Here is a 14,778-nt window from a genome sequence, read left to right on the forward strand (position 1 = left end):
CAAAGACAGGACAGAGGGGTAGAAGGCATTTAGTAAAGTGGAGTGAGGAGCAGTTAGAAGAGGAAGTTCTCAGTTAATGACCTGTTTTTTCAATGAAACATAGAGAAAGTCTCTCAGCTTACAAGGAGGGGATATATTTAAGAAGGGATGAAAAGACTTGGAAAAAGTTGCTATGGTGAGTGGAATGGTGAGTCAATTAGGGAGGTGTAGAAAGATTGCCTTGTTCCAGAGAGGGCCCAGTTGAAATTATGTAACATAAATTTGTAGTAGATCTAATCAGTGCCATTTTGTAATTTTCTCCAATTTCATTCAGAAGAAAAATAGAAGTAAAGTCAGTGAATGTTAGAAGTGATCCAGATTGGTGCTTACCAAGGCAAGATCAGCAATAAAATAGGAGAGGGGGATTTCACAAGAAGGAGACAGTGCAGAGTTGAACCGGTTCACCAAAGTGAGATCCAAATCTAGTAGTCTTTCCTCTCCAGAATACTACTACTCCATGTCCAGGTCTCTAAATACAGCCTTTCTGACCCAAGTCCTCCCCTTCTTGGTTACAGTTCATCCTGTTTATTTGCTGGGTCCAAGCTGAGTGGTCCTTCCCAGGCCACCTGAAGAATCCCTCCAAAGACTCTTAATCTCTACCTTTCAAACAATAGACCTTGGCTTATCCTCTGCTGAGTTAGACTTCTGTCTCCCTCAGCCCATCACTCGTGGAAGAATGGAATTGGAGTCAGAAGGACTCAGAGACCACCCAATACAAATTTATACATGAAAAAGAATCCTCACCCCCTCCCCAACAAATTCCACAAGTGATTATTGTGATGCCAGTAAAAGACCTAGAATAAGGAGAAAGCTCTACCTCCCAAAGCTCTGGATTAGTTCTCATTGTTGTTAAGTGTTTTCCTTATGTCAAAGCTCAATTTCTCCCTTTTGCATCTTCCATTTTCTACCTTCTGTGACCCAGCAGAATAAGACAGATTTTTCTTCCATGTGACAGCCCTTGTAATATTTGAAATTCTACCCCTTAAGTCCTCTGTTCTACAGGCTAAATATCCCACCTATGTTCCCTTTTAACTTTTTTAATAGATAGTTGAGGCAGCTAGTTGCATAAAAATTAGAGACTTCCTATCTGTGTGATCCTAGGCAAGTCAATTTACTTCTGTCTGCCTCAGTTTTCTCAACTATAAAATGGGGATAATAGTACCTACATCATAAGGTTAGTGTGAAAATCAAATAACATACTTATAAAGCATTTAGTACAGACAGGCTAAACCAGGTTAAGAGTAATTGAAAGGCCTCAAATCCACTGGGGAATAAGGGGGATATCTACCTCAGGCATATAAAGACTTCCCCCAGCAGAATGGGCAGATGAGAACAATTTGTTCCAATATCTATAAAGGAGACTGGAGCAGGAGCTGTGGAACTCTTAGAGATTGGTCCAACATGGAAGATGCTAACGGTCATCTATTACATTCTAGACCATCACCAGCTATCTTGACTTTTATCTTGCCATTAGACTTTGATGACTGTAGGAGAGAGAATGAGGCTGCTGACTTTGTGCAAATCTACCTCATTTAAATCCAATTCAACTGAAGGTCAAGATATCATTATCCCTCTTCAAAACAAAGGACAAACAAGAAGCACAGTGCTTGACATATAGTGGATGCTTTATAAATGTTTATTCTCTTCTACTTCTCTATTGGTTTCTGATACACAGAACTCTTCCATGTCTCTAGAAAGAATCAAGGAAATCTGTCTCATTTGCCCATTAACAGTTAAAAGTTCTTTCAATGAAATTCATATTTGATTTCCCAAAAAAGTCACTACATAGGTGGGCACCATGAATGGAGAACAATTCAACTATTGTCTTCATTCTTCTCCACTGGCCAAGAAAGCAGGGCTGGTAGAGAAGACAGGGACAAAGAAAAGCAGAACATATGGAATCTCTGAAGGCTGGGGAAGACTGAGGAAGGGATTATTGTATCTCCTCCAATCCTTTCCTGAAACTCGTGGCATTTTTCCTTCGATCCAGACACTTTTCCTTCTTCTCTCCTTCTCACAGGAACCTTATTCCTCCAAGAGCCCCAATGACTAGAGGAATTACCCATGGATAGTCCCAGAGATGACAAATGTTATATGATAGGCAATATTTCAGGACACTTCCCATCCCTTCCACACATACACACACACACACACACACACACACACACACACACACACACACACACACACACACACACATACTCAGAGAGAGAGAGAGAGAGACAGACAGACAGACAGACACAGAGACAGAGAGAGAGAGAGAGAGAGAGTTCTTTTATGTTCTCCTTGCCAAAGACTAAACCCATTGTCAGAGCACAAGGTCCATCAGTCCCTTGTGGCCTGTGGTGGTTCCAGATGAATGGCATCTGGAGAGAGGGGACAGGAGAGTTGGCAAGGAGATAGATGAACAATATCTTTACCTTCTCTCCCTCCTGCTGATAAGTGTGAGTCAGCTCACCCTAGGGAAAGGGCCCAAGGGCTGAGGCTCCAGCTCACCCCCTCAAATGGTATATATAGATAGAAACAAAGGTATAAATAGACTTTAGAGTGCCACAGAAATGCCGGCATTCAGACACGGAGGTCAGCTCCTGCTGCAGCCCCAATCCCAAACCTAAAGAGTGTTTGAAGACAAAAAATAATAGTCTAAATCAACAGCACTTTGTTATTCTTGGCCTCCCAAGTTTAATCCTAAATTTAATACATTTTTAACCCTAATCCTGGCCCTACTTTTAGCTCCAAACTAAACCTTAACTTTTTAATTTGACCTTCCTATTCTAACCTAACTTAAATCCAGAAATATAACTTTATCAGGACAACTAGGCCTTTGCTTCTAGATACCAAAATTTTGAGGGAACAGAAAAAATTACTGTCTTTCAACAATGAATTTAGGACTTGGGTAGCAAGAACAATTTGTTTAAAAAAGGAAGCTCCCAGATGATGTGCTCCCTTCCTGACCCCATCATCCCCAAAATTGAACCATAGATAAGCTCTCCCTGGCTTTATCCCTTTCTCATGGATCCTAACAGCAGCTTCATCATGCCCCCCTGTCTACCCTATTGGACAGTGTCCCAATCTTGCACCTGCCTCTGACTTTAATTCTTGACCTATGCCTCAGCTCTCCCTCTCTGTCCCTCTCTCCCAGAAAATCTCAGCAAGGAGAAGTGGTCCCTCTGTCTATCACCTTCCTCGCTTGACCCCAGTTTCTGGCAAACTCCTCACAGCTATCACCCAAGCAATCTCTTGCATTTTTGTTGGTCACACGGGACAGACCAGACGGTGTTTTGTTTTTTTTTGCAAACTCTTGAGGGAATTAAGTCCAGATGGCTGTCTTGATCTATTCCATCTGCAATACTTGTCAGAACTGAAAAACCCCTCAAAGTTTCAGTACATTTTTTTTGGAGTCTCAAAGATGGAAAATGTGAGACCTGGGAAGAAAAAGTCTGGAAATAAGTATGGGAAATGAGACAGGAGACTTTGCCTTCTTCCAAAGTCCATATATGTGAATGCACTTGTTGAGGAGCACATGCGTATACAGCATATATCCAGGGAAGATAATAAGCATTTGTTAAGCAACTACAATGTGCCAGACACTGTACATTTTACAACATTTTACAAATATTGTCTTATTTGATCCTTACAACAATCCTATGAGGTAGGAACTATTATTACCATATTACATTCTAAGAAACTGAGGCAGACAGAAATTAAGTATCTTGCTTAGTCACAAGTCACACAGCTAGGACATGCCTGAGGTTAGATTTTAACTCATGTTTTCCTGACTCCAGTCCCAGTTGTGCTACATAGCTGTCATGCAGGCCATGAGACCCACAGCATCGAGGCCCATTTCCAGTCATGCTTCACTTCACTCCCTGACCTTTACTTTTATTTAACCACCTTGTTGTCATGCATACCGAACCAGACCAACCTCACCCCTGCATCTCCCATTTTACTTACTTGTTCTAGAGACATAATAAATCTATGGTTTCTCTATGGGCTCTTCTCATCATTCCTAAAACTTTCCAAAATACAGCCCCCTGGCCATCATTCTCCTAGATGTACTGTCTGCCCCATTAGAATGTAAGTTCCTTGAGGAGAAATTCTATTTTCACTTTTGTATTTGTATCCCTAGTTCTCATCAAAGTCTTGACATATATCAAAGCTTAATATGTTCATGGTGTGATTTTTTTTTTTATTCATGCACAGTATACTGAGGAACATATCACTGTGTATGACTCATGTCAAAGACCCTGGAGAGTAAAATGGAAGCCAATTGAGAGTGAGAGCAACAGTCTGAATGGCACCCATAACAAGAAAAGAGTGCCATGAAATGAGCCTTCCAGCCTCCTCTAGCTCCAGAATGCAAATGGGGAAAACTTGAAACTTGATTTCTCATGAAGTCATTATCTTCCATTTGCTCAATTATCATTTTTAAGGAATCATTTTCCTCAATAAACTTTTATACTTCCTTTCTCATGTGGCCAATTTTGCTTTTTAAGGCATTCTTCACCTCATTAGCTTTTTGTCTTCCTTTTTACTTCGCTTTCATTTCTCTTCCTAAATTTTCCTCTACCTCTATTACTTGATTTTCAAAATTTCTTCTGACTTCTTCTGTGACCTGAAACTAATCTCATTTTTTCTTGGAGGCTTTGGATGTAAGATCTCTAACTTCATCATCTTCTAAGTGTGTTTTGATTTTCCTTGTCACCATAGTAGTTTTATTTGGTCAGAAGTTTTTTTCTGTTATTCTATTATTTGGCTTTTAATTTTTGTTAAAATAGCTTAATAACTTTTGGAATTTGAAACTATGCCCAAAGGGCTATCAAACTGTGCATACCCTCTGATCCAGCAGTGTCTCTACTGGGCTTATATCCCAAAGAGATCATAAAAAATGGACAAGGACTCATATGTGCAAAAATATTTCTAACAGCTCTTTTGTAGTGGTAAGGAACTGGAAAGTTAGTGGATATCCATCAGCTGGGGAGTGGCTGAATAAGTTATGATATATGAATGAAATGGAACAGTATTGTTCTATAAGAAATGATCAGTCTCCAATTGATAAATGGTCAAAGGATATGAACAGACAATTCTCAGATAATGAAATTGAAACTATTTCCACTCATATGAAAGTGTTCCAAATCACTACTGATCAGAGAAATGCAAATTAAGACAACTCTGAGGTATCATTACACACCTGTCAGATTGGCTAAGATGACAAGAATAAATAATGATGAATGTTGGAGGGGATGTGGGAAAACTGGGACACTGATGCATTGTTGGTGGAGTTGTGAAAGAATCCAACCATTCTGGAGAGCAATTTGGAACTATGCCTAAAAAGTTATCAAACTGTGCATACCCTTTGATTCAGCAGTGCTACTACTGGGCTTATATCCCAAGGAAATACTAAAGAAGGGAAAGGGACCTGTATGTGCCAAAATGTTTGTGGCAGCTCTTTTTGTAGTGGCTAGAAACTGGAAGATGAATGGATGTCCATCAATTGGAGAATGGTTGGGTAAATTATGGTATATGAATGTTATGGAATATTATTGTTCTGTAAGAAATGACCAACAGGAGAAATACAGAGAGGCCTGGAGAAACTTACACCAACTGATGCTGAGTGAAACGAGCAGAACCAAAAGATCACTATACACTTCAACAACAATGCTGTATGAAAATATATTCTAATGGAAGTGGATATCTTCAACATAGAGAAGAGCTAATCCAATTCCAATTGATCAATGATGGACAGAATCAGCTACATACAGAAAAGGAATACTGGGAAATGAGTGCAAACTGTGAGCATTTTTTGTTTTTCTTCCCAGATTATTTTTACCTTCCGAATCCAATTCTTCCTTTGCAACAACAACAACAACAACACAATTCGGTTCTACACATATATACTGTGCCTAGAATATACTATAAGATATTTAATATGTATGGGAATGCCTGATATCTAGGGAGGGGGTGAAGGGAAGGAGGGGAGAAATTTGGAACAGAAGGGAGTACAAGGAATAATGTTGTAAAAAATTACCTATGCATATGTAGTGTAAAAAAAAGTTATAATTATAAAATTAATAAAAGAAAAGAAAAGAAATGATCAGCAGGATGATTTTAGAAAGTCCTGGAGAGACTTACATGAACTGATGCTGCTGCTGAGTGAAGCGAGTAGAACCAAGAGAACATTATACACAACAACAAGATCATGTGATGATTAACTCTTTTCAACAATATGGTGATTCAGACCAATTCTAATAGACTTGTAATGGAGAGAGCCATCTGCATACAGAAAAAGGACTATGGGGACTGAATGTGAATCACAAGATAGTATTTTTAGTTTTTTGTTGTTGTCTTCTTGTTCTTTTTTTTTTTTTCCTTTTTGATCTGATTTTTCTTGTATGATTAATGTGGAAATATTTTTAGAAGAATTGCATGTGTTTAACCTCTATTGGATTACTTGCTTTCTAGGAGAGGGAAAAAAATTTTGTAATTTGTAATGATGAATGTTGAAAATTATTTTTGCAAATATTTTAAAAATAAAAAGCCATTATGAAAAAATTAAGTAAAGTAGGGCTCTGTTTGTAGGGTGAAGTGTGCAATGTCTCAAGATTCAGGACTTTTGTGCAGCTCTTTTCAGAGATCTTTCTATGGACCTGTATTGTGAGCCAGCACTGCTACCCAAATTTGAGTATAGGCAAGACATTAGTCTTGCCACCATGCCAGCAAAGAAGCCCCTGCAATCTCCCTCTGAATAGCTGTTCCATCGCCCCCACTCCCACTGCTGCACACTGAGATCTCTGGAAGTCACCACTGTCACTGTCACTAATACTGCCTCAGTTATTGCTGCCACCAATCAATGATGCTAGCAGTAATGTGGTCACCATTCAATGTCTCCCAAAGCCTGATTCTGGGATGCAGCTTCCCTTACACCCTTGTACACCAAATTTTTCTTGCTGAGTTGTTGTCATCCTCTCTGGACTAAGAAGTCTGGAGATTGCTGCCACTGCTGTCAATTAAGAACCTCCACAGCCTGCTCCTGATTTTCCAGTGCCATGATTGTGCTCATGTAACCAATCTTTCCTGTCAACCTTCTAAGCCACCTTCAACTTTAAAATTATTTCTCTCCATTTTTTCTGGGTTCTGATGCTCTAAAAATTTCTTTGGTCATTATTTAAAGTTGTATGGAGGAGTTTGGAGTACAACTCAGGTGAATTCCTACATTTACTCTACTATCTTGGCTCTGCCTCAGTGGGGAGAACTTGGGAAAAAATAACTGGAAAAGGAATCAAAGGATCCAGGTTTACATCTTGAGTATTCTCCAACTAGACCTTTTCTCATTTGTCAAATGTGAGGTTCAGGAAGCATGTCCTGCTGTCCAAGTCAGAGTAGGGTCAACTCTGAGGCCCATTGAGCATGAAGAGTAAGCAAGACAGTCCCAGAAGGTGCCTTTTTTCTGAATGTGATAGGAGGGGGAAAGACATGTTTCTTTGACTAATTCTCCTGCCATTGAACATTAAAAAAAATTACTTTAGAAATTAGGGTCAAATTCAAAGATCCCATCTATTGATTTAACAATAACTATTGGGAGAACTAGAAAGCATTCTGACAAACTGGGCAAAGATCATATCTCATACCAGAAATCAAGATAAAGCCCAAACTAGGTGCATGATTGGCATTTAAAGGGTGACATCATAGACAGTAGTGGAACATGAAAGATATTACTTATTAGATCTATGAATGGAGGGATATTCCTGAATAAGAAATAGAAAGGTTCACAGAAATTTAAAGGAAACATAAAATATAAAATGTTTTACACAAACAAAACCAATGCAGCTAAAATTAGAAGAAAATCAAGAAACTTGGGGGGATTTTTTGCAACAAATTTCTATAATAAAAATATCATTTCTTTAAAAAGTATATAGAAGTAAGTCAAATTTATAAAAATAAAAGCACTCCCCAACTGATAAGTGGTCAAAGAATATGAACAAGCAATTTTCAAAGGAAGAAATCAAAATTATCAATAACCATGTAAAAAAATCTAAATCATTACTTATTAGAGAAATAAACATTGAAACAACTCTGAAGTACTACCTCATAGCTATCAAATTGGCTAAGATAACAAAAAATAAAAATGACAAATCCTGTAAAGATGTAGGAAAAAAATAGGAACACCAATACCCTGTTAGTAGAGAATTTATAGCTGAAAGTAAAATCAAATTGAATTTAAAATTTAAACTTAAAAAATTAGAGGTGAGAGAGGCAACCTGATCTAGGTCTCTATGGTTATATTTGCCAAAATATTAGGTGACATCCTAATGTTTTCCAGAGCAAGACACATAAAGCAAGCTGTGCCTTGAGCTTGGCAAAATAAAATTCCTTTGTGCTACCCTCTAGATGATCTCACCCTCTCACATAATTATTGTATTGTTTTGGCTAGCACCAGGTGTTCTCTAAGCTCAGACAAGTTATGGTCACGAAACCCTGCTATGAATCAAACTTGTCCCAAAATTGATGTTATCAGGGCCAAAGCTCACTGCATAATCATTAGTATAAATATTGAGATTTCTCACCCTGCTTTACCCACCCACCCAACCCCCTGACTAAAGAGAGGTCTTTCTTGTGTTCTTTGTTTTAAGACATTTCTCTTACTTTGAAATGAAACTTCCTTCTCCAGTTTCTAGCTTGTTCTGTTCAGCCCTGGCCATTCATAGATTAGAGGTTGATTTGGTCTGGTTGATATTAATTGGTGTCAGAAGTGGGATTGGACATAGTACTAGGCCATTAGACTCTCTGGTATCAGTGGGAAGGGATTAAACATCATTAGAAATTTATTTCTCCAGAGTTCAACACACATATACCTCATCTGGTGAATTCTCTGCCCTTCTACATGCAATCCTCCTGCTTTGGTCAAGCTCACCATTCTTTGTGAAAGAAACAGTTTGTCTCATATCATTCTGGTAAGAATCTTCTTTCATATCTCTACTTTTGTTTGCTTTTTTTTTTTTTTTACTGCATGCCTTTGTAAAACTATAACTGTGTGTCTCTTGTCCCTCTGCATACCCTTGTGGTTTTTTAAATTGCTCACTTCTGTAAAGTTGAAACTGCCCATCTCACTAACCATGTGTCTCTATATATACTGGAAATGTGTGCTTTGTTAAAATTCTGTCTGATTGTATTTGTCTTGTCATTTTGTCTGTGTTTGTATCTTCGTAAAATGTAAAATGCCTGGATCATGTTTGTGTTGTGAGCTGGATCCTGTTATCTTGAAAGATTTAGAATGCAGCCAGCCAGAAAAACTTACAAGGGCTGTAACCAGAGAATTTAACACTGTGTAAAATTAGTGAATTTTTATAATTGAGCATTTTTCCCAGTAGGCAGAACTCTCACTTTAGGCTTTCTGTGGGTGATCACATTAGAAGAAAAAATCTGTAAGACATTTTTTTTCTTTCATTTCAGTATTTCCTAGGTTGGAATTAGAGAAATAAAATCAGATAATCGAAGTTTGTGTAACTTCTGAAAACATTTTAGCAGATAAAGGAATTTGAAGATAAATCATTTTAATCTTGAAAGAACTCCTGAGACTTTGGAGTAATTTCAGAAACTTAATCCCTTCAAAATATTTTAGTAAGTTTTAGGATGCCACTATATAGAATTTTTTCCAAGAAAAAATTCCAAGAATTAGATTTTATAAAAGTTTTCAAAGTAAATGGCAAGATTAATAGTTTCATGTTCTAAGGCAATGAAAAACAGTTAATTTAGAACTAATCCAGAGTGAAGAGAGAATTAATAATAAGTAAATTGTTTGCATTTTATAGCATCCTCTTGTTAACCCTTCCTTGAATAATTGTAAATTGTTTAAACCAGAGATTATTTATGATTCCCACAGTTCAGATACCCTTTCCTTCTCCCTACTAACCCCCCCTTCTCTCTGATCAGATTTTCAAAGACAGGTGTTAAAAATGCTGGAAAAATGTAGGGAAACTTAGATTATATTCTGGTTGCAGAAATATATTCGCTATGTAATCTTATGCAAGTTATCCTATCTCTGATTGCTTCAGTTTATTGATCTCTAAAGAGAAAAATAATAACGGCATTCAACCCACAAAGTTGTTTCAAGGATCAAAATAATATAACAATTGTAAAGTGCTTAACACTGTGACTAGAATATGCTAAACACTTCATTATTATTATTTCTTTAACTGAATACAATTCTTCCATACTGATAACTCTAAAGTAGTTTTAAAATGCCAAAGGTAATAAGATCAATGATTTTTATATATGATCATTTGGAAATTCAATTTATGTCATCTGAAGTGTGTTGTTTGTATTATTATTGCATTCTTAAATTCTCTTATATTGTGAAATTTGAGAGACCAACGTAAGAGAAACGCTATTAGAGAAAACATTTTTAATCTGACTCTTATAGCACATGAATTGGACTTTTTAAAGGATGAGATAAAAAATATGTATTTGAAAACTAAAATATTTAATAAAGTATATTTTGTTATAAGGGGAAGGAGGAGAAGAAGTTGTTATTGTTATTTATTATACTAGCAAATTTTCATTTGAAATTCTTGGCTATTATAAAAGTGTAGAGGGTGATTTAAAGATGTAGCTTCAACATATCAGTAATGAGTCAACTAGCAGTTATTTGCTGTATGTTTGAAACTCCAGAATATGGATAGTTTTAAATTATGCATATTGGATAAATAAAATGTTGTTAGGGAAACTTCAGGAAAGATATTCAAGCCCTAAGTTGTAGTTCATGAAGTTTTGCTATTTCAGGCAAAAATTCCAGTTATTATAATTTACTATTCTTTTGAGTTTTGATTACAAGGATAGTTGTTTGAATTGTCATGAAGCCAATAGCATAAAATGACATGTGTTGTCTAGGAACTGATAAAGGTAGATGTCTGTTCCTGAGAACAGATTTGGGGATGATCTTGGCAATAGCCTAGCTAGAACTCTCTTGATTGGATTTCTCCATTGTGCTATTTCCTTTCTGAAAAGGAAAATTCCTCACCTGGTTAATCCTGAGCCTTATTTTTATCACCCTATGACTACATGATTGGCTGTCAGATATGACTCATGTCTGGAATCACACAGAGCTAAGGGAGTTTTTCTTCCTGTTATAATATATGGCATTGTTGTAACCATGTCCCTCTTTTTCCTTATGTAATAAATTTCTATAATCAAGAAGTTTTATTAAGTACAATACTAAATTGATTAAATAATAGATTGATACAGAACACTTCTGAATTCCTATAACAGGATGCAAGTATGAGCATCTTACAATTTTAACCTAAATTTGTGGTCCAATTATAATATGGGTATGATATCCTCCTAAGTGGGAAATGATTAGACAAAGTCATAAAACAAAGATGTAATGTAAAAAGTTTTCTAAATAAATGGAATAGTAAATTTTGAGAAAACAAAAGGATTAAACTGTTTTCTCTAAGAATTATATACAGATGTCTATGATTGATTTCTAAATTTATCTATCAGACTTTGAGTGTGTTTTAGTAATAAGTTCTAAAAATTGGATTAAGGCTTTTACACATAAATTGTGTTGATAATGGTAAAGAAAGTGAAACTATTTTTCCTATTTTTAAGGTACTTATAATCTTAAAGGGTAGAAGAGTTCATTTTACAGTTGGACCCTCATAAATTTTTAAAAGATTCTTATACCAAATACATGATTTAGGTAAGGATAGAAACAGTAAGTGGCATATAAACTAAAATTATCTAGGAACTTTTAGAGTTGGAATTAGAGAAGCAAAGTCCCTTTAGAGCTGCCCTGAGAATAAAGCCTATTGAATAAAGCTGATTAAATTGATATTGAGAATACGTTACTAGGATACAAGGATACTTGATGCTAATTAATATTGGTAATAACTAGTGTATTTCTTTGATCTTTTATTTATATTTGTTTATACTTAAGTTTTCTTGATTATCTTGGTGACATTTCCATTTAAACTCTCTAAGTAGTTTGATCTAAATGTTTGATGAAATGAATGTGACTTGACTTGATGGAATTATGATCATGACTTTATGAAAAATATTATTAAATTGTTTGAATCTATCTCTTCATGGCCAGGAAACTAGATTTCTATATGTTTTTTAGAGATCCTTAACCGTATATCTATGTTATGCTGACTAAAAACTCAAATCCAGAGTTTAATGCAAGGAGTTTTATTATCTGAAAACTGGTCCCATGCTGATCAACCAATCATTCTTTCTAAAGGTCCCTACCAGATCCTTCTACTACTCCCACAGCTGCCAGATTTATGTGGATTCCTGGCCCATCTAAAGAAAGTGGACAACAGATTCTTCAAGGTTGATCTAGTATAGAGCCAGAAGCAGTAAATATCCAGATGAAACAACTATCCCAAGATTCCAGACGAAGGCTGATTATGCTGAAGTCTGCCCTTTTGTTATGTTTCAACCACCAAGGACCTGAATTAAATGCATGTTGACATTTTTTTCCTCTATATTCTTCCCCCTTCCTTTTCTGCTTACAAATAAACAATGGTTAGTAATAATATCTGGAACACATTTCCATCTATTGGGTTAGATCCCCTCCCCAAGGAACTGACTGACCTCATGGGATAAAAATGATCATCCTGGCCCAATTGTCCCCTTGTGGCATCTTGGCTTATACCTGCCTCTACTTTATTGACCAAAAGGAGAGGAGTTACTTCAGACCCTCCTCCCTTTGGCCAAAAAGGGAAAATGTAAAGATATTAGGAGACATCCTGTTTTCCAGAGCTAAGTCCCAGAAATCAGACTATGCCCTGAGCTTGACATAACAACAATCCTTTGTGCTTACCCTCTAGACCAGTGGTCCTCAAACGTTTTAAATAGGGGGCCAGTTCACTGTCCCTCAGACTGTTGGAGGGCTGGACTATAGTAAAAACAAAAGCTCACACTCTGTCTCTGCCCCTCAGCCCATTTGCCATAACCTGGCAGGTCGCATAAAAGTCCTCAGTGGGCTGCATCTGGCCTGCAGGCTGTAGTTTGAGAACCCCTGCTCTAGATGATCTCATCCCCTGTCAGAATTACATAATTCTTGTATTGCTTTGAGCAGCATCAGGTCCTGAGTTCAGACAAGTTCTAGTCATGAAGCCCCATTATGACTCAAACCAGTCATCTTGTTGCTGTTACCCCTCATTTCCAAGGCTACAACTCACTGCACAATCTTGGTATAAATATTGAGATGTCCCCCATTGCCTCAAGTACCTCCCTGATTAAGAGCAGGACCCCTATATGTGTGTCCTTGTTTGTGCCTTTTCCCTCATTTTGAAATTAAACTTTTATTTGATTCCTTACTCCCCCATCTCTAGCCTGTTCTATTTAATTCTGGCCATCCACAGGTTAGAGGCCAGTTGAGTTTAGTTGACATATCAATGGATCTCTATCTACCCAGGTATCCTAATTTGGTATCTGTTGGCAGTTGCCGTCAACAGGAAATACTTTTAAGATAGCTGAAAGGGATGCTTTCATTGGAGACTGGGAGTTGGTAAGTCCAAAGCTCTCTTAGCCTTGTCAGAAAGTGTAAAGTAGGTCAGCTAAACTAAAAATATCTAGGGGTTCTAGTGAAGTGCAAAGTTTAGACTCTGTCCTGGACCTTTTTCAAGAATCATACATAAATTTGGGACTGGAAGAAAGACCTTAGAAGGACATCTATTATCTGATTTTACAAAAAAGGAAATTAGGCCCTAAATGACTTATCCAAGTAACATATGACAAAGTCAAGATTTGAATCCATGTCCTCTGAGTCTATTTTTATTTTATCTTTTCTCTCTCCTATCAACTCCCATTGTTTCATTTATGACCTGAATGTAGCTCTGACTAGGACACAACTGCTTTAGATTTTATCCAGGGGATCAGAACATTAAAGATAAACTGATTAGACAGATATTTTTCAGTCCTCTTCTTCAACTCTACCCCAAAGAGAAAATTTTACCCTGACATTGAGACTAGTAGATGGGCTAACCAAGTTTCATAAACTTTCTGCTGATTCATAGAAAGGAAAAAGGAAGAAAAGATGAGTGATCCTGAAGAGATAGAAGCTATAGAGAGCCTGTTGCCAAGAGCTCACCAGTCCTAGGAATCCAGAACCAATAATACCAAGAAACCCTGCATAAACTCCATCAGAATGAATCATGCATTTCTTAAATCCCTTTGGGTTGCAGTCAGGGGCCAGATATTTTTCATTTCTTTCTTCCCAGATCCCTCTCCCTGACTACTTCTTGAGTGATATCTTCCTGAAGCATGAGAGACTCTATTTTTGTTTCTTAAAAGTTGGCTTACCTTTGTTTGTTTAATTTGTTTTCTTAGACAAATGTGATTAAACTATAGATAAGAATCTGCTAAATTATGTGTGCTATTATTCTCATGAACTGTTGAGTGGAGTGATTGGGAACAGCCTAGGAGGATAGAGAGAAAAATTGAAAACTGAAGTATTTTGCCAAAGTAAGATTTCTGGCTGGGGGTTCAGAGCTTAGGGGGAAAATGATATTGATTTGTTTTTCTTTCTTTTCCTTTCCTTTCTTTTACTTTTTTTTCTCACAACTTCCCAGGGCAAAGACAGTACATTTATCACAATCCCTCTGGACAAATGAATTAGCAGCAGTAACTGGGAATATAATTAGCTAAGCTGGCATTGAAGCAAGAGTTAACCATTATTATGGTCTGGTCTAAAAGGAAAACCACTCCTATAGAAGGAAGTTTCCAGGGAATGGC

The sequence above is a fragment of the Sminthopsis crassicaudata genome, chromosome 3 (genome assembly GCF_048593235.1).
Source record: "Sminthopsis crassicaudata isolate SCR6 chromosome 3, ASM4859323v1, whole genome shotgun sequence".
In the NCBI taxonomy this organism is placed as follows: Eukaryota; Metazoa; Chordata; class Mammalia; order Dasyuromorphia; family Dasyuridae; genus Sminthopsis; species Sminthopsis crassicaudata.